At 44.8% G+C, this 19,430-nt stretch overlaps 1 protein-coding gene across 7 annotated transcripts in view; it reads right to left on the reverse strand.

The window, feature by feature from the left end:
• The window catches only part of LOC123759980 (CCN family member 2), a 124,979-nt gene that overhangs the window by 44,490 nt on the left and 61,059 nt on the right, over positions 1–19,430 (reverse strand). For all 7 annotated transcript variants that reach the window (XR_011228730.1, XM_069325349.1, XM_069325347.1 and 4 more), the window contains one exon: positions 17,915–17,979. The gene's annotated coding sequence lies outside the window, so the exon portion shown is untranslated. The remainder of the gene's footprint in view (positions 1–17,914; positions 17,980–19,430) is intronic.

Genomic DNA, 19,430 nt, shown 5'->3' on the forward strand with positions numbered 1-19,430 from the left:
GAGCACTTTTGAACCCCCGAGGGTGTAACCTAGGTTTCATCTCCGCTTCATCACTTGTGTAACGAGTTATCGATCAGCTACTCTCACAATGGATGAAGAAGGAGATCAAAAACCCGTCGTACAGGTTCAGAGGCGAGGAAGCCAGCCCGCAGTCCGCACAATTGTCACTGCTGCCTCCCAAATTCTCACTCAAATTCAACTTGTTGCGATATATTTTTCTTGGTTGCGTGTTGACCGCCAGTTTCGGCCAACGGGTCTTGTGTGTTTTTGAGTGGGTGAAGGGAGGGAAGGTTGGGAGGGGAGGGAAGGTAGGAGGGGAGAGGGAGAGGAGTGACTAAAGTCTGGAGTGTGAAATCACCAAAGTTCTCGCCTCTCGTTATTGGCTTGGCAGCTAAATGAAATATTTTCGACAGTTCAGGAAAAGGATTCTCCTGTGTTCGTCGTTAACTATTCCTGAGAGTAATCACAACTCAGTAACTTTGCCTGGGGTGACGACCAAAAACTGAGTCGTAATTAAAAGCCTCACTATGTTCTCTCTCTCTCTCTCTGTCTGTCGTTATCTCTCAGCGTACAGTTGAGCTCTAAATTAGCAGTGCTGTTTTATTCACACCCAGTGATGCCTTTGTTTGGTGTGGCCAGAACCCATGATAACAGTGCCTAGTGTGGACGGAGGCCATGATAACAGTGCCTAGTGTGGACGGAGGCCATGATAACAGTGCCTAGTGTGGACGGAGGCCATGATAACAGTGCCTAGTGTGGACGGAGGCCATGATAACAGTGCCTAGTGTGGACGGAGGCCATGATAACAGTGCCTAGTGTGGACGGAGGCCATGATAACAGTGTCCGGTGGGGGTCAGAAGCCATGATAACCATGTCTGGTTATGTTATTATTATGAATATTAACAGCTTGTTATATTCAGAGTGACACCTTTGTTTGACATTCTCTCAGATATACTCATATCCGACTTTGTTGTGGCCAGAAACACTGATACTTGTAAGGTATGGTTACCATCTCTAATGCTGCTGTTTCATAATGTCAAGGTACGGGTGCTTCTGGTGTCAGACGCAGTGGTGCTAGTGGTTCACTGAGTGACAGTGGTGCTGGTGGTTCACTGAGTGACAGTGGTGCTGGTGGTTCACTGAGACAGTGGTGCTAGTGGTTCACTGAGATAGTTGTACTGATGGTTGACGGTGTGAGGCGGGTCGGGAGCAGCAAACCGGTGCCCGGTACAGTACCGGTGCGACTGGGGACACCCGCCCTTACACGGGTATCCGGACATTACCGTAATCTCAAACCCGGTCATTAATTAGACATGAAAGGCTTAAGCATCATTGCTTAGTTTCCTCTGAGGCCGAGGCATTAGTAATTAACGAGATCAGATGCATTAATATTCATTATATATAAGTAGAATACCAGGGAATATTCTGGGCGGGTGAGCGAGGCGCCACACAGGACTAACACAACGGCTTAATTAACTTCCTATTTTCAATGTTTTCGCTGCAATTTCCAGCTTGCAGTTTTCACGGTGCGAGAAACATCTAATTTTCCTGTTGTTGCAAACATAAGGTTGTGAACCTACAGTTACCCACCTGACCTATGGAGCCCAGAGAACATTGTCCTTGGAAAGCGTACACTGATAATACTTATATTATACGTCTGTATACAGGTCACAAATATAGAAGTACTTATCGATATAAGAGTTGTCAGGGATACATATGGTATAATTAACAATGGTAGCATGACGTTGGGAGGGTAGTTAGTGTGGGTATATGTACACAGCCCCGATAGTCAAGACCTGTTATAGGCACACTGGGTTCCCAGAGGACCTGCAGGGCTCGGGCACCACACCATAACCCTTCCCTCGTCCTTACAGTCTTATTTTATGTGGTTCGGAGATCCTCTGTTCTTGAAGAAATGATTCCTCTTCCTGAATATGTTTGGTGATGAGCGTGTTAGTGTGCGTATATAACACATTCATTTTTTACATTGATAAATGCCGACTAAAATTACTTGTGCTTCCAGTGTTTGTCCAAGTACGTAAGTCACCGTGCCTGCCGGTTTATTGACAAGTTCTAAACTCTGTTACTAGAAGAACACAACAAAATTTGACACGGCAAATCAACAAAATCTAAGTCATATATTCACCAAATATGAAATGATTCACTTCTGTCTTTCTCTCTATCACTTAAAAGGTAATAAATGTACGACAGTGAGAACACCATCAGCATCAAGGCGGGAATGTGTGAAGCCCACCTGGGAGAGCTCCATCAGGCCGCCCGGCCTCTTCATACACCACGCCCTCCACAGTCTGTACTTAACCGAAAAAGCACACACCCAAGCAACCCACATAACCTAAACAACCGGTACATTAAAGACGTACATATTTGTAAGGCACTATTTTTAGTAGTACGTCGTAATATCTACGTTGGGGATGAACAAAATGAGGTGCACAAGTTGAGAAGGCGCGGGGTGAGTGACACAGTACACAGAGGAAAAAAATATCCTGCGTCAAAGATTTTCTTATAGATCACGTTATTGTAATGTCAACGTGTGTAGAAGTCAACCACTTAATGAACTGGTTTCCGCCCAGTCACCGCCACGAGGACACCCCAGAGACGTCGGTTTGTCTTCCAATATAATTGTTTACCGTTGTGAGTCAATACTGAGAGGCGTCCTCGACTCAGCGTCCGATAATACCCAGTAATGATAATACACAGTAATGATAACCAGTAAAGATAATACCCAGTAAGGATAACCAGTAACGATAATAACCAGGAACTTCTAAAACGCGCGTTAGTTATAACAGCCGCAGCAATTAACGATATGGAAAAGGTTATAATTTGAGAGAAAGTAGTCGTTTGCTTGAGACTGTGGAGATAAGGAGAGAAGTTGGAGCCGGGGATTAGGACGGGCAGGTAACTTGGGGGCTACGAGGCTGTTAACTGCTTCACTTGTAGCCTCACCTACACCTGTAGCCTCACCTATACCTGTAGCCTAGCCTACACCTGTAGCCTCACCTACACCTGTAGCCTCGCCTACACCTGTAGTCTCCCCTACACCTGTAGCCTACCCTACACCTGTAGCCTACCCTACACCTGTAGCCTCCCCTACACCTGTAGCCTCCCCTACACCTGTAGCCTTACCCACACCTGGCAGCCACCCGCTCCTAATCATCTATTTACACAATGAAAGTTAACTAGAATTAAAAATTCGAAATATTTGAAGGAAAAATATACCATGAAAAATGTGTGACTGAACAAGGCTAATTATCACGAGGCTGAATCATAAACATATTCATTATATGAACTGTAGTGAAGATGATTATGATGATGAGATTGTGATGATGATGATTGTGATGGTGGAGAGCTGGCACGGGTTCACCAACTCATCAGGTTCACCAACTCATCAGGTTCACCAACTCATCAGAGCAACAACTAATCACAGCAACGCCGCGAGAACAACATTGTCGACCGTCCATTCATGCATTATAATTATCACACAAACAGATCTAGTTTTTAATTCATTGTGTTTCCGGCTGAATAATGAATTGAATGCAGTTTTGGGCGGTGTTGAGGGCAATATGAGCCGTGGGCGGGGTTGCACTACGGGTGGAGGTGCCGCCGCCGCCACCCCCGACCCGCCCCGCCCCGACCCGCCCCGCCACACCTCGGCTGCTCTGGCAACACTCTCCCATCAAAGGGTTTTCCAAAGCAAATTGTTCTCCCACATTAAGGCAGCGGATTAAAAAATATTTTGTTGACTAGCTAATGAAATGACTGCTGTTGTTTTTGTGTTCATTAAGACAAGCTGGTGTGAGCCTACGGCTTGCGTATGTTGAGTGTGCTCACGTGCGCGCCTCACACGCGCGTGCACACACATACATGTCCTCGCAGCCGAGCGTACAGGGTTCAGGAGTCGTAGTCCCAAGGGCCAGGATTCATTTTCCGGCTGAGGCACAATCAAATATGCAGTTTCTTTCGCCTGTTGTACCTGTTCACATAGCAGAGTAATTCCTTTCAGATAAAAGGATATCAATAGTTTGTGAATTTTTTTTTCAAGTGTAGATATGAACCTGAGATAAGGCAGGAGAGTGCAGTGTGAGATGGGCCCCTAAGATCCGTCTTAGATATTTCCTCTATATATTCTGTATTCTGAAGGTCCCATACTTCACATCCATTCAAGGTTAGACATCGACTGTAAAAATAACTATGCTTTCGACCCGATATCAAGATGACCAAATTCCTTCATAACATTTGTCCTGCCTTTCGGGTCCCTAATTATATGATAACAATTGAGAAGTGGGTCCTGTGAAGACATAACATCTCCCAGACAATTTTCACTATACTGTACCGGAATATTTATGACTAGTAATTTTGGTTTGGGATCTCGATACGACGTGTCCTGTTAGTTAGGAGGAACAGCATCGCATCTGGCAGGATTGAACGTTAAGATATATTCGGCACTGTTGACAAGACCACACACTAGAATGTGAAGGAACGACGACGTTTCGGTCCGTCCTGGACCATTCTCAAGTCGATTGTCGACTTGAGAATGGTCCAGGACGGACCGAAACGTCGTCGTCTCTTCACTTTCTAGTGTGCGGTCTGGTCAATAATCTTTTTTTTATGCACTTTAAGATAAGGGCGCCATGCAGGTCTTGAATTCTCTGGGAGGTGAGGAACACGTGTTCCATACACGTTTTGAATGTTCCCATTGTCCAGGTTCGTCAAGGCTTCTGATGTTCGCCGCAGCTTAACGTAGGCTGGTTGTGATGCCGTGGTGTCTGCTGGACGGATGGTCTCCGTGTTGAGTCGCACTCGCTCTCCTCACTCGTACAGCCCTCTCTTTACGCGTTGTTCTGGTGGCCTCCTTGTTCATGTACTCACCTCTTCACCTATTAGTGCTTGCGGGGGTTCAGCTCTGGCTCTTTGGTCCTGCCTCTCAACTGTGTGTGTGTGTGTGTGTGTGTGTGTGTGTGTGTGTGTGTGTGTGTGTGTGTGTGTGTGTGTGTGTGTGTGTGTGTGTGTGTGTGTGTGTGTGTGTGTGTGTGCGTGCGCGCGTGCGCGTACGTGACCGTATTTCTTCTGTGAAACCGAGTGCGAGTGGACACGTATATGTGCGTGTGTCATAATCAATGATGGACGGGGGGGAGGTTATGCCATGTTCTGCTACACGTGATGTGGCAGTTACTGCCACACCGCCACTACAACCATTCCTACCACCACCACGAAATCATCCCTACCACCACCACCACGCAACCATCCCTACCACAACAACCCGCCACAGTAGCACCACCACCAAAGTGACGCAGTAGGCAGGTGGTGGGCTCCACACTCTCAGCCACACTAATAAGTTGACGGAAACGATCTGATTCAAGGATTTTCCCACTCCACTCCCAACTCCCTACTCCCCCGCCACGCTCCCCACAGTTCACTTCAAAGTCCCCATTCCCCAGGCCAGGTGACCCCCCCCCTCTCCCCCCCCACACAACGCAGCTAAATTACAAAAGAAAACGAAAAAAATCGCTGTCCATTTGTCTCTTGATGGGGGGGGAATTTATGTTAGTTGGTGGTATTGGGTTATTAATTAAAGAGAAGCTGCTCCTAGTGTCGCGTACGTGAACTATTACTCTGTGTCTGTCTGTCATTATCACTACTGCAACTCAGAATTTAATGTATTCTCCGGTAGTGATACTTGTTTTCAGACGATATTGAATCTCAATCTGTGGCCCTGGGTCCTGACACTACAGTGTGATGAACCATGCTGCCCCGTCTGACACCTCACTCATCAACACCACCAATGACAGCCACTCATCAACACCACCAATGACAGCCACTCATCAACACCACCAATGACAGCCACTCATCAACACCACCAATGACAGCCACTCATCATCATGACCAATGACAACCACTCATCATCATGACCAATGACAGCCACTCATCATCATGACCAATGACAGCCACTCATCATCATGACCAATGACAGCCACTCATCAACACGACCAAAGAGACAAGCTCCTCCAATAACTCATAATGAGGTGATAAACAGTTGTATCCGTTAAGTAATTAACCTATTCTTCATATTTTATGCCTGACGTTGTCAATAATGAGGAATATCTAGTCAATTGATCACGTGCCAAACGACCCAGACATGCTGTTTACCACTCGACAAGTGTTGAGGAATGTGAATGTGGGAAGTTTCAGTCCCTTGTACTGCCGGTTGAGCATCATGTCTGAAACAGAAGACATGCCAGTTGACATGACAGATGGCATGTCAACATGCCATCTGGCTAAATAATGGTGCTTCAAGTAATGCTTCAAAATAATTCCTACCAATGGCTGATGTATGAGCAAAATACATGGCGGAGCGATGACGTAGTCACCAGGGAGATATACATAAAAAAAATTGGACCCCTGAAAATTTATATTAGTAATAAATTCGTTCCTTGCTTCTCTGCGCAGCCTGCGCTTACACAACGTCAAAATTCCAGTGCTTTAGTGAAGATAATATCTTCGTAATAGACGCTACCTGGAACTAATAAACATGGACCTGGATAGGTAAGGTAGGATGTCTAAGACCTTACGCTTCTGGTGAGGTTAAGCCACTTCAACGTAAGTTTTTTATAGTCTTTGTAATGTTTTGTTTATATAAAATATATATACAATTCCGAGAGTCAAGAGAGCATAATTGATGAACTCAGTGGTCCAGGGCTCTCGCCACACCATAAGACTGCACCAGTGTTGTGGAGCAGGGCTCTCGCCACACCATAAGACTGCACCAGTGTTGTGGAGCAGGGCTCTCGCCACATTGTCATGGAGACAATGTGTATAATGTTGGTGGTGTGTAGGGTGGAGGTGTGTAGGGTGGAGGTGTGTAGGGTGGAGGTGTGTAGGGTGGAGGTGTGTAGGGTGGAGGTGTGTAGGGTGGAGGTATGGCCCCTGGTGACGGCTCTCTGCGCGGACACTCCGCAAGAGCAAGTCTTTACAGTTAGCGGGGGACCCGGGAGAGGCAGGTACCAGGGCTGGGGGACAGGTGATGGGACAGGCCAGTGGACAGGTGAGGGCAGAGGGCAGGGAAAGCGGAGAGGGAGCGGCCATGGACGGAGGTAGAGAAGGGAGTGGAATAAGTGTGTTAATGTAGATGGTGGTGGTGGTGGTGGTGGTGGTGGTGGTGGTGGTGGGGACGGTGGTGGTGGGGACGGTGGTGGTGGGGATGGTGGTGGTGGGGATGGTGTTGTGGTGGTGGTGGTGGTGGTGGTGGGATGTGAGGCCTCCTCCTCCTCCCGCTCAACGAGATAGCAATATGAAATAAAAATGACTCATCTGGAAAGTTATTTAGTGAGAGAATGGAAACACTGTCAGGACAGAATATCATTATTTTATTTTTCAAATGAAAATTGTGCAACGTGAAATTGCAGAGAGACACGAGACGGTAGTTTGTCACCAGGAACTGTGCTTGTCTGTTCCTCAAGCCGCTCATTTACCTTATATATATATATATATATACACACAAGTTATAGACCATTACTCTGGACGATCATGAAGCAACAGAACCATTGTTCAGATGATGAGGTGCAATAATGTCCTCGTGACACATCTCAAAAGTTTAGAAACGATATTATTTACAACACACATTTATAACAAATTCATATTTCGCATACAAGAGACCAGTTAATTTATCGTCAATGTTTTCTGAAAATAATATTGTGATTCAAAGCTGTAAACGTTATTTTCTCAGATAGAAATAACTATTATAAATAATGGTCAGGCCTAGATACACTAGACCTGGGTAATGGTCGGGTGCCAGACAGCCACCGACCAACACCACCAGAGGCTGGTCGGGTTGGTCGGACAACCACCCACCAATAAGTCTGTAACGGGCACGAGTCTCTGCCAAACAAATTTAATATCACAGTCTGAAACTGGAACTGGCCTTTGACCAACCGCCAATTTTAAAAAATAAAATGTTTGTGCGATATATAATACGTGCAAAAACACTCGCGGACCAGGTCGAATTTGTTTACGAAGAAACAGTGTTGCAGCAGCGCTTGAGCCATCCATCTTGGTGTTACCATAACAGACGGGTCCCACTGATGGTAGTGAAACATGGCACGTGAGCAGCGTAGACTTGTGACAGTTACAAATAGTCACAAATAGTCTAGATGGAGACTTCTATTACCACTGCTACCTTATTTAATCTTGTGTTGATGATATCCTCAAAATGCTTCCGGAGTCTGCCAGTGCAGACTGCCTCTCTGACATGCCTCTGTATGACTAACCATCCTGTGTGATGGGGATTTTATAGCATCACCTAGTTAGCTTTTTTTGACACACTGTACTCCACTTCATATAGTCTAGGGTAGCTGCACTAACGCAGATGTGCCTAATGTATTAATAAAAAAAAGAGCAAATTTAACATTGAAGTTAAATGTGTTTTTTGCGTGTTACTCTGTCAGTCCATCAGCTGGGTATACCTGCTGAACCTTTATTTAAGGTAATGTTATTAATACAAGGAGGTGGCTGAGGCGCTGTGGCTCCGTGGAAGGGACCACTAAGGAGCCACATCTTCAACACTGACTCACCAACTTCCTCCACAAATCGTTAATGATGACCATTGATCAAGAGAGCTGGCAAAAGTCACGATTAATGCCGAGAATCATTACTTAATTTTGGGAAAACTTTGCAGCCTTAAATTCCCGAGAATGTGTTTTAAATTTGATCAATTTCAATTTGAGGTTCCTGTCCCCCAAACCCTCCCCCCATGTCTTCCGCCCACCTGTCATCAGCACATCAGTCCTTCCCGTCCACCCACACATGTCCATCCCTCACCTGGGAGTGGGGAATAATACAGGTGACAGGAGGCACCTGAAAAAACGGATCAACTGTGGTTGCAACAAGCAAGGTTAGGTAATGATCAAAAGAAAGCACTAAGCCATTACGACTATATAACACTTGCAAATTGTATGAGGATAGGGATTTGGGATAGGACAGAGGAAAGGAATGGTGACCAGCCACTTGGCCGGTCCGGGTTTGAACGCCGACCTGCAATTTAGCCAGTATAGTGGAGGGATTAGACCAGAGTGCTGTCCGACCTCCCAAATGATATATATAACACCAGATATACAACATACGGAACTTGAGAGAGATTGTTATAAATTTAAGAGCACTACCATTTTAAACTGTAAATATATATTATAGGTCAGTTGTTACGTTCAGTAATGATGGTTCGTATTTAAGAATGATTCATAATATCGTCTTGTAGCCCTGAGATATTGAGCTCATTATTCACACATTACTGGAGCTTCCGTAATGGTATTCTTTTCAGCTGTTTAAACCCTCCGTCTCTTTCTTTATTTCTCTGTCTTATTCTGTTAGTTGTTTTTTTACTGCTGATAACTGGTAACAAGAGGAGTGACTGATATCCTCTAAAGTACCAGGTGAGGGTGAGAGTGAGAGAGAGAGAGAGAGAGAGAGAGAGAGAGAGAGAGAGAGAGAGAGAGAGAGAGAGAGAGAGAGAGAGAGAGAGAGAGAGAGAGAGAGAGAGAGAGAGAGAGAGAGAGAGAGGTCCTCTCTCCTGAACTCTCCCCACCTGACCTGACATTCTCCCCTTCTCAATATATAATACCTGCTGTTGATCTGCCTCAACACACACACACACACACACACACACACACACACACACACACAAACAAAACAGAGCTTGATTTTGAGGGATTCAATGAAGAAAGCATTGATATTAGCAGTCTACATAACAAGTTGGTAAATTTAGATACTATAGTGAACTCTCATGTAGAAATAATTAGTAAATTGAAAGAAAGTAATGACCATTTGAATAGCAAAGTTTTATGTCTTGAGGGTTTAGTGAAAGACTTGCGCAAGGATAAGAATCAATTGGAAACAAATTGCAAAGCCATGGAAGAAGAAAATAAACTCTTAAAAATAGCTTTGGAAGAAGTTAAAGTAAATTTAAACATAAATGACTACAATAGGTTAGGCAAGGAAATTCAACAGGAGAAACAGCTTTTGTCAGCACAGATGGAGGAAGTTACACAGGGAATAGAACAGTGCAAGAAAGATATGCAACTCACTTATGCACAAGTGGCCAAGGAGAAGGAAAAAATAGAAGAAGCAGTAAAGGAAGTCAAACACTGCAGCAACCAAGATAAAACAAACATTAGGCTAGAAGTGAGGAAAGAATTGGCATCTAACCCGAAGTTGGTGCAAAACACAGTTGATCGGAGTAAGTCCCTGATCATTTTTGGCTGCAAAGAAAAGGCGATAACATCTAGGTCAGAAAGAGCTGTAGAAGAAGCTAAAGTAGTAGATAAAATTGTTGGCCTCGTGGAAGGTCTTACAAACAGAGAGAATGTGTGCGACTACAGGAGAATAGGCAGGTACGTAAAAGGGAAAGATCGACCTTTGAGGATCACCCTAAACGGTGCCAAACAGATGGAAGAAGTACTAAGGAATGCTAGAAAATTGCAAAGGGATGAGGATGGGAAAGGGTGGTCGTTAAGACGAGATCTTTCAAAAGAAGATAGAGAGAAGCTGAAACTGAACCTCGCCGAGGCAAAACATTTAAATGAGAGCAGGAATGAAGAAGAAATAAATTCTTTTTTCTACAAAGTGATAGGGGTAGGCAAACCAGTAAAGTGGTACATAAAGGCAAACCAACAAAATCAATAGAGAGAGGGGGAGTGAAGAATAAGGAGAGGGGGAACAAGTTCCTGAAGATTGCATACACCAACATAGATGGAGTGAGATCGAAGATACTGGAGTTAAGTGATGTAATACAGCTGCAGACACCAGACATTGTTGCACTCACGGAGACAAAACTTGAAGATGTAATTTTAAATGAGGTCATATTCCCAAGGGGCTACTCAATTTGGAGACGGGACAGAAAAATTAGGAAAGGCGGTGGCGTTGCTGTGCTGGTAAAAGAACACCTAAAGGTGAAGGAAATAATGACTGCCAATCCACAAGAAGTTGACATAATAGCACTAGAGATCTGCTATGAGGATGATAAACTAATGATGATAAATGCATATAGTCCACCGCCAAGCAGCACATGGTCAAAGGAGGAGCTAGATAGTAAACGTGAAGGTCTTATAACAATAATGAGAGAGATTATAGCGAGAGCGGATAACGATAGATCACGACTGTTGATAGTCGGTGACTTCAACTTGAAATCCATAGACTGGGAAGCATATGAAGCTAAAACAGAAGATTTTTGGACCTGTAAATTTGTAGACCTCATCCTGGAAACATTCTTGTATCAACATGTTAAACAAGCTACGAGGATGAGGGAAGGGGACGTTCCCTCCATGCTAGATTTGATATTTACCAGGAAGGAGGAAGAGATATTTGACATTCAGTACCTTCCTCCCTTGGGTAAAAGTGACCATGTCTTTTTGGGAATAAAGTATGCAATGCGTTATAAGCTGGAAGAAAATAAGGAGGTTGAAGCAGTTGAAAAACCAGACTTCAGGAGAGGACATTATGGTGACCTTAGAAATTTTTTTAGTGAGTATAATTGGACAGACTTGATGCTAGGCAAGGAAGTGAATGAGATGTATGGCAAGTTTTGTGAAATATATGATAAAGGCACAAAAAAATTTATACCAAAACAGAGATGCAGAACTAGGAAACAGGATTGGTTCAATAGAAATTGCGAGAGGGCTAGAGACCGAAAGACACAAAAATGGAATCAATACAGGAAGAGGCCGAACCCCCAAACATACCAGCGATACAAAGATGCGAGAAACAACTACACGGCAGTGAGGAGAGAGGCAGAAAGAAATTTTGAAAAAGGGATTGCGGACAAATGTAAAACAGAACCAGGTCTATTCTATAAATTCATAAACAACAAATTGCAGGTAAAGGATAATATTCAGAGGCTGAAAATGGGAAATAGATTCACGGAAGATGAAAAGGAAATGTGTGAAACACTAAACGAAAAGTTCCAAAGTGTGTTTGTACAAAATGAAATCTTTAGGGAACCAGATACAATAAGAATTCCAGAGAACAACATAGAACACATAGAGGTGTCTAGAGACGAAGTGGAAAAAATGCTCAAGGAGCTCGGTAAGAACAAAGCAGCTGGCCCAGATGGCGTTTCACCATGGGTTCTGAGAGAATGTGCATCTGAGCTCAGCATTCCACTTCACCTGATCTTTCAGGCATCCCTGTGTACAGGAATCGTAGCAGACGGGTGGAAACAGGCTAACATAGTTCCAATCTACAAAAGTGGCAGCAGGGAAGACCCCCTCAATTATAGACCTGTATCATTAACAAGTGTAATAGTGAAAGTATTGGAAAAACTAATCAAAACTAAATGGGTAGAACACCTAGAGAGAAATGATATAATATCAGACAGACAGTATGGTTTTCGATCTGGAAGATCCTGTGTATCGAATTTACTCAGTTTCTATGATCGAGCCACAGAGATATTACAGGAAAGAGATGGTTGGGTTGACTGCATCTATCTGGACCTAAAAAAGGCTTTCGACAGAGTTCCACATAAGAGGTTGTTCTGGAAACTGGAAAATATTGGAGGGGTGACAGGTAAGCTTCTATCATGGATGAAAAATTTTCTGACTGATAGAAAAATGAGGGCAGTAATCAGAGGCAATGTATCAGAATGGAGAAATGTCACAAGTGGAGTACCACAGGGTTCAGTTCTTGCACCAGTGATGTTTATTGTGTACATAAATGATCTACCAGTTGGTATACAGAATTATATGAACATGTTTGCTGATGATGCTAAGATAATAGGAAGGATAAGAAATTTAGATGACTGTCATGCCCTTCAAAAAGACCTGGACAAAATAAGTATATGGAGCACCACTTGGCAAATGGAATTTAATGTTAATAAATGTCATGTTATGGAATGTGGAATAGGAGAACATAGACCCCACACAACCTATATATTATGTGAGAAATCTTTAAAGAATTCTGATAAAGAAAGAGATCTAGGAGTGGTTCTAGATAGAAAACTATCACCTGAGGACCACATAAAGAATATTGTGCAAGGAGCCTATGCTATGCTTTCTAACTTCAGAATTGCATTTAAATACATGGATGGCGATATACTAAAGAAATTGTTCATGACTTTTGTTAGGCCAAAGCTAGAATATGCAGCTGTTGTGTGGTGCCCATATCTTAAGAAGCACATCAACAAACTGGAAAAGGTGCAAAGACATGCTACTAAGTGGCTCCCAGAACTGAAGGGCAAGAGCTACGAGGAGAGGTTAGAAGCATTAAATATGCCAAAACTAGAAGACAGAAGAAAAAGAGGTGATATGATCACTACATACAAAATAGTAACAGGAATTGACAAAATCGACAGGGAAGACTTCCTGAGACCTGGAACTTCAAGAACAAGAGGTCATAGATTTAAACTAGCTAAACACAGATGCCGAAGAAATATAAGAAAATTCACCTTCGCAAATAGAGTGGTAGACGGTTGGAACAAGTTAAGTGAGAAGGTGGTGGAGGCCAAGACCGTCAGTAGTTTCAAAGCGTTATATGACAAAGAGTGCTGGGAAGACGGGACACCACGAGCGTAGCTCTCATCCTGTAACTACACTTAGGTAATTACACTTAGGTAATTACACACACACACACACACACACACACACACACACACACACACACACACAGTGTATGGCCTCAGTGCGTGTGGTTGTGGCTTCGTGTCTTCTGGGACACACAAATATTATATTTTTCGTCTCGTGAAGGATACAGTCATTTGAGAGGCCATAAAAGGGACATGAAAATGTGATAATAATTTGGAGATAGTGAGGATGGGAGGGAGAAGGGGCGAGGGTGGGAGGGATGGCTGAGGGCGGGAGGGAGAGAGGGAGGGCTGAGGGCGGGAGGGCTGGATCATCATCACCACCACTGCTGAGGGCGGCCAGCCTCGCCGCAATACTTCTGAAACTTTTATGCACATTTAACTATGCATAAAGGAAACTTTTATGCAAATTCAGGCTTACGACGTGTGTGATGATTTTATATAAGAGTGATGCAACGTTCTTTCTTTAGTTCATCCATGCAAGAAGGGGTTGCATGAGGACACCGAACCTGTCCAGAGACGCCCACATCAAAAGGATATTATCAGCGGCATATGATAGACTGGCCAACGTAAGATCTGCCTTTCGAAACTTGTGTAAGGAATTATTCAGAACATTATATACCCCTTGTGTCAGACCAATTCTGAAATATGCAGCTCCAACCTAGAGTTCAATCCTAATTAATGAGTCCATACCGTACAGAGTCCATTCCACCAGACTAGTCCCAGAACTGAAACGTATGAACTACGCTGAAAGGCTACGGGAATTAAACCTCACGTCCCTAGAAGACAGAAGAGTAAGGAAAGACATGATTACCACCTTAAAAATTCTCAGAGGAACTGACAGAGTGAACAAATTCAAACTATTTAGGATGTGTGGCACACGAACATGGGAACACAGATTACCCAAATCAGCCACAGAGACTTCAGAGACATTTTCAGTGGCAGGATAGTTAACAGATAGAATGCGTTAAGCAGTGATGTGGTGGAGGCTGACTCCATACATAATTTCAAATGTAGATATGATAGAGCCCAGTAGGCTCAAGAATCTGTACATCAGTTGATTGACGGTTGAGAAGCGGGACCAAAGAGCCAAAGTTGAACCACCACCACTGACCCTGTCATTTGTTTCTGACCCTGCCAGGGATCGAACCCGGGCCCTTAGGACTATGACCCCACATCGCTGTCCACTTAGCCGCGAGGCCCCTCCTAAAGGAAGCACGACATATATTTGAATAATAATTCAACCGTAATTTAAACTACTTGTATAATTCATTCACCTTGAGCACCTCGCGCCGCGAACCCCCGACCTCTGGCATGGGAGGAAGACGCTCTACCAACTGTACCAGGGGTTAGCCTTATGTTAATGATAAAGATTAGTTAGAAAGGCGGGCCCAAGAGCTAATAGCTCGATACTGCGGACACAAATAATAAATACATACAAAAGTTGTGTGAGAGGAGCCGAAAGTTTATAATGTAAATCATTATTGTATCATGATAACGTGTTCGACACGACACAACGTGTGTTCCAGATACTACTGAGACCCTCACACACCCTCCTGGGAGGTGGTGTAGACAGTGTAGGGTGGTGCAGACAGTGTAGGGTGGTGTAGACAGTGTAGGGTGGTGTAGACAGTGTAGGGTGGTGCAGACAGTGTAGGGTGGTGCAGACAGTGTAGGGTGGTGTAGACAGTGTAGGGTGGTGCAGACAGTGTAGGGTGGTGCAGACAGTGTAGGGTGGTGTACACAGTGTAGGGTGGTGTTGACAGTGTAGGGTGGTGCAGACAGTGTAGGGTGGTGCAGACAGTGTAGGGTGGTGTAGACAGTGTAGGGTGGTGCAGACAGTGTAGGGTGGTGCAGACAGTGTAGGGTGGTGTACACAGTGTAGGGTGGTGTTGACAGTGTAGGGTGGTGTAGACAGTGTAGGGTGGTGTAGACAGTGTAGGGTGGTGTACACAGTGTAGGGTGGTGTTGACAGTGTAGGGTGGTGTACACAGTGTAGGGTGGTGTTGACAGTGTAGGGTGGTGTAGACAGTGTAGGGTGGTGTACACAGTGTAGGGTGGTGTTGACAGTGTAGGGTGGTCTACACAGTGTAGGGTGGTGTTGACAGTGTAGGGTGGTCTACACAGTGTAGGGTGGTGCAGACAGTGTAGGGTGGTGCAGACAGTGTAGGGTGGTGTACACAGTGTAGGGTGGTGCAGACAGTGTAGGGTGGTGTACACAGTGTAGGGTGGTGTTGACAGTGTAGGGTGGTGTACACAGTGTAGGGTGGTGTACACAGTGTAGGGTGGTGTAGACAGTGTAGGGTGGTGTACACAGTGTAGGGTGGTGTACACAGTGTAGGGTGGTGCAGACAGTGTAGGGTGGTGTAGACAGTGTAGGGTGGTCTACACAGTGTAGGGTGGTGTACACAGTGTAGGGTGGTGTACACAGTGTAGGGTGGTGTACACAGTGTAGGGTGGTCTACACAGTGTAGGGTGGTGTAATTTCTGCCAATATACGCCCCCTCGCTTACAGGAAATTGAATTTTGTTGAGTCTCTGGGAAAGCACTTGGAAAACCTGTGAACATATGACCCTAACAAACTTACTGGCCTATTTTGAAGCGAAATATGAAGAGAAAATTTATTTAGCTTTCCGTTAAGTTTATTGTGCTATGTATAAATGGATGCTCGAAGTCCTCAATAAAATTACCAGAATGTTTATGACATCAGCTGTTGCTTCGCCTTTTGACATTTACCACTGAATATTTTTCTACTTCACGGCTCTGTTGTTCGTGGAACAACAGCATTGCTTCTGTCCCTGACAGAGCTGTGGTGGGCTCTGAGATTTTGGGTCACAATAGCAAGTCATGGGTCTCCATAGTGTGATCTTGGGTCTCCACAACGAGTCTTGGGGTCTGGAGGCTACCGCCCAGCGCACATAACACTGGGAATAGTGAAGGGTCCCAGTCTCCGTAGGAAGACTAATACTTGGGCGATGGACTTCATCACATTATCTTAGGCCAGACCTAATTAGTGCATAAAGAGAGAGAGAGAGAGAGAGAGAGAGAGAGAGAGAGAGAGAGAGAGAGAGAGAGAGAGAGAGAGAGAGAGAGAGAGAGAGAGAGAGAGAGAGAGAGAGACAGAGAGAGACAGAGAGAGAGAGAGAGAGAGAGACAGAGAGAGACAGAGAGAGACAGAGAGAGACAGAGAGAGACAGAGAGAGACAGAGAGAGACAGAGAGAGACAGAGAGACAGAGAGACAGAGAGACAGAGAGACAGAGAGAGAGAGAGAGAGAGAGAGAGAGAGAGAGAGAGAGAGAGAGAGAGAGAGAGAGAGAGAGAGAGAGAGAGAGAGAGAGAGAGAGAGAGAGAGCGAGAGAGAGCGAGAGAGAGCGAGAGAGAGCGAGAGAGAGCGAGAGAGAGCGAGAGAGAAAGGTATGACAAGCAGTGAATGTGGGGAGAAGTATCACAAACACCTCAAAAGAAAACTCATGCGAGCTCAATGTTTTTTCATTTCTCTTTACTGGCGCTTGAAGCCTTGACGACATCGTATATAGTCGTCAAGGACCTCCGCCCGTCCCCGCCTACTGGGGACCCCAACCTATAAACACCTAACAACGCCAAGAAGAAAACGGCTACTCTTTCTTTGACTTCCATAAAGCTCCGTCCATTTCTCGTGCGACAGTTCAAGTGTTAAACCAGTGCGAGGAACAACAAGAATGTGCTGGTGGCGCATATATATATGTAGCTTCTCTTATTTATAAATGTTAATATGTCTTAATGTTTGGTGGTGTGTGCTGGTACAGAGGTGATGATAAAGGTGAGCGGCAGGGGTCTGTGTCTCAGCCATGGTGAGTGATCTCTTGGTGTCTGGCTGTGACAAGTGTGTGGGTCTGATGGATGGTCTCACGGCAGCTGGTCCCTGGCTGGACCACAGCTCTTCTTCCTTCCTCTTTCTCTCTCCTTCCTTACTCCTTCCTCCGTCGCTCCTTAACTTTATATACCCTTCTTTCCATATTCCTCTTCCTTCTCTTTGTTATCTTGTCTCTTTATGTACTCTAACAATCTCTCTTTCTCTTTCACTCAGTAGTAGAAGATGAGAGAGCGCGAACGTGTGTGTGTGTGTGTGTGTGTGTGTGTGTGTGTGTGTGTGTGTGTGTGTGTGTGTGTGTGTGTGTGTGTGTGTGTGTGTGTGTGTGTGTGTGTGTGTATTGAAACTAAAAGAATGACTAGAACCTATAAACTAATCATTACATTTGTTATAGGCAATATTTACCATAACAGCCCAGACAGCGGATCAAGAGCCCTTGTTCACGGGCGAGATATTAAACAGGAAATCTAGTTGTGATAAATACCTGAGATGTGTTGAGGAGCGCCGGCTGCAGCCACGTCTCGTCTCTCCTTTACTTCCCGTATTGTTCTGGTGACAGGAACAAAATGTTAATGAAGGGTTACATAAAAAGAGGTCTCTGCGCAAGACGAAAATCATACCAATTAATACAAAAGTTGTCAACATACAGACGACTGCCTGAACATGTCCTGTATCACAGTACTGGGTCAATATTTACTGCGTTTCGAGAGATTTGTTCCTATATTCTGTAACGTTTTGTATTCAAAACGTTAGAGGTTGCCTGTTCTCTCTTATGTGACACATTCTAAATGTGGGAGTGAGTGAGGAGCCAGTAGACGTGAGCACGGTGTTTCCGCCGCACCAGCCCCAGCACACAACGGGCACCACCACATCCCGTCCTCAACACTCAACCACTCCCAACCAACCAACTTATTAACACAACAAACACTGGCGAGAAAAAAGGCCGAGTTCCTGAGGCTTACCCGTTTTTCTTGAAATTAAGTTAAAGGACGAGAAACTAAGGTTTGCCAGCTCATTGAGGACCTCCTCAGGTCTAAATCACACGCTGCTGGACCTTCCCTGCTGGACCTTCCCTGCTGGACCTTCCCAGCTGGACCTTCCCTGCTGGACTTCCTCTGCCGGACATCCCTACTGGACCTATCCTGCTTTACCTCTCTGCTAGCAAACCTCAAACAAACAACAGTTGTGACATCCGAGTTGCAACACGAGTGATAGTATCACAACCGACCTGTTAGCAGTCTTACAGTCAACACTGGGCCACAGCCCACACACACCTTCACCACACACAGAGGAGTGCTGTGCTCTTCCTGCACACCACCACCACCACGTTGGTCTGGACATCAGCTCCAAAATCGGTTTAGTCAACCAAACGGCTTTTTATTCCCGTTTCTAGCACAAAACCTGTGACACATTCTCCTCGCTAAATCTCTTTGTTCTTTTAATAGGTCTTCTTTAAGATTTTCAAATTTCATTATCTTAAAAGCTTCCACTATATTGTGTACCAAAATCTGCGTTAATTTAGGGCAAATATTTTTACCTTATCGTCTTCATTCACGCGGCAACTCTCCAAGTGTTATGAGACGTAAACGTAACTGACGCACGTCGTGGTGACGCTACGTCTTCTTGTGGGCAACTGAGGCTTAATTCGTTTGTGGCATAATGCATTATATTATTATATTTACCTTCCATGTCTCCGACCCTTCACCAACTTCCATAAAGTACCAAGTCTGTTATGTGGTGCTTTGTCCGACGATTTTGGAGAGAGAGAGAGAGAGAGAGAGAGAGAGAGAGAGAGAGAGAGAGAGAGAGAGAGAGAGAGAGAGAGAGAGAGAGAGAGAGAGAGAGAGAGAGAGACAGAGACAGAGACAGAGAGAGAGAGAGAGAGAGAGAGAGAGAGAGAGAGAGAGAGAGAGAGAGAGAGAGAGAGAGAGAGAGAGAGAGAGTATACCCCCAAGGGGACCAGATACTCTGGTAGGCCCCAGCAAGTATGCCGGGCGGGG

The sequence above is a fragment of the Procambarus clarkii genome, chromosome 16, assembly GCF_040958095.1.
Source record: "Procambarus clarkii isolate CNS0578487 chromosome 16, FALCON_Pclarkii_2.0, whole genome shotgun sequence".
In the NCBI taxonomy this organism is placed as follows: domain Eukaryota; kingdom Metazoa; phylum Arthropoda; class Malacostraca; order Decapoda; family Cambaridae; genus Procambarus; species Procambarus clarkii.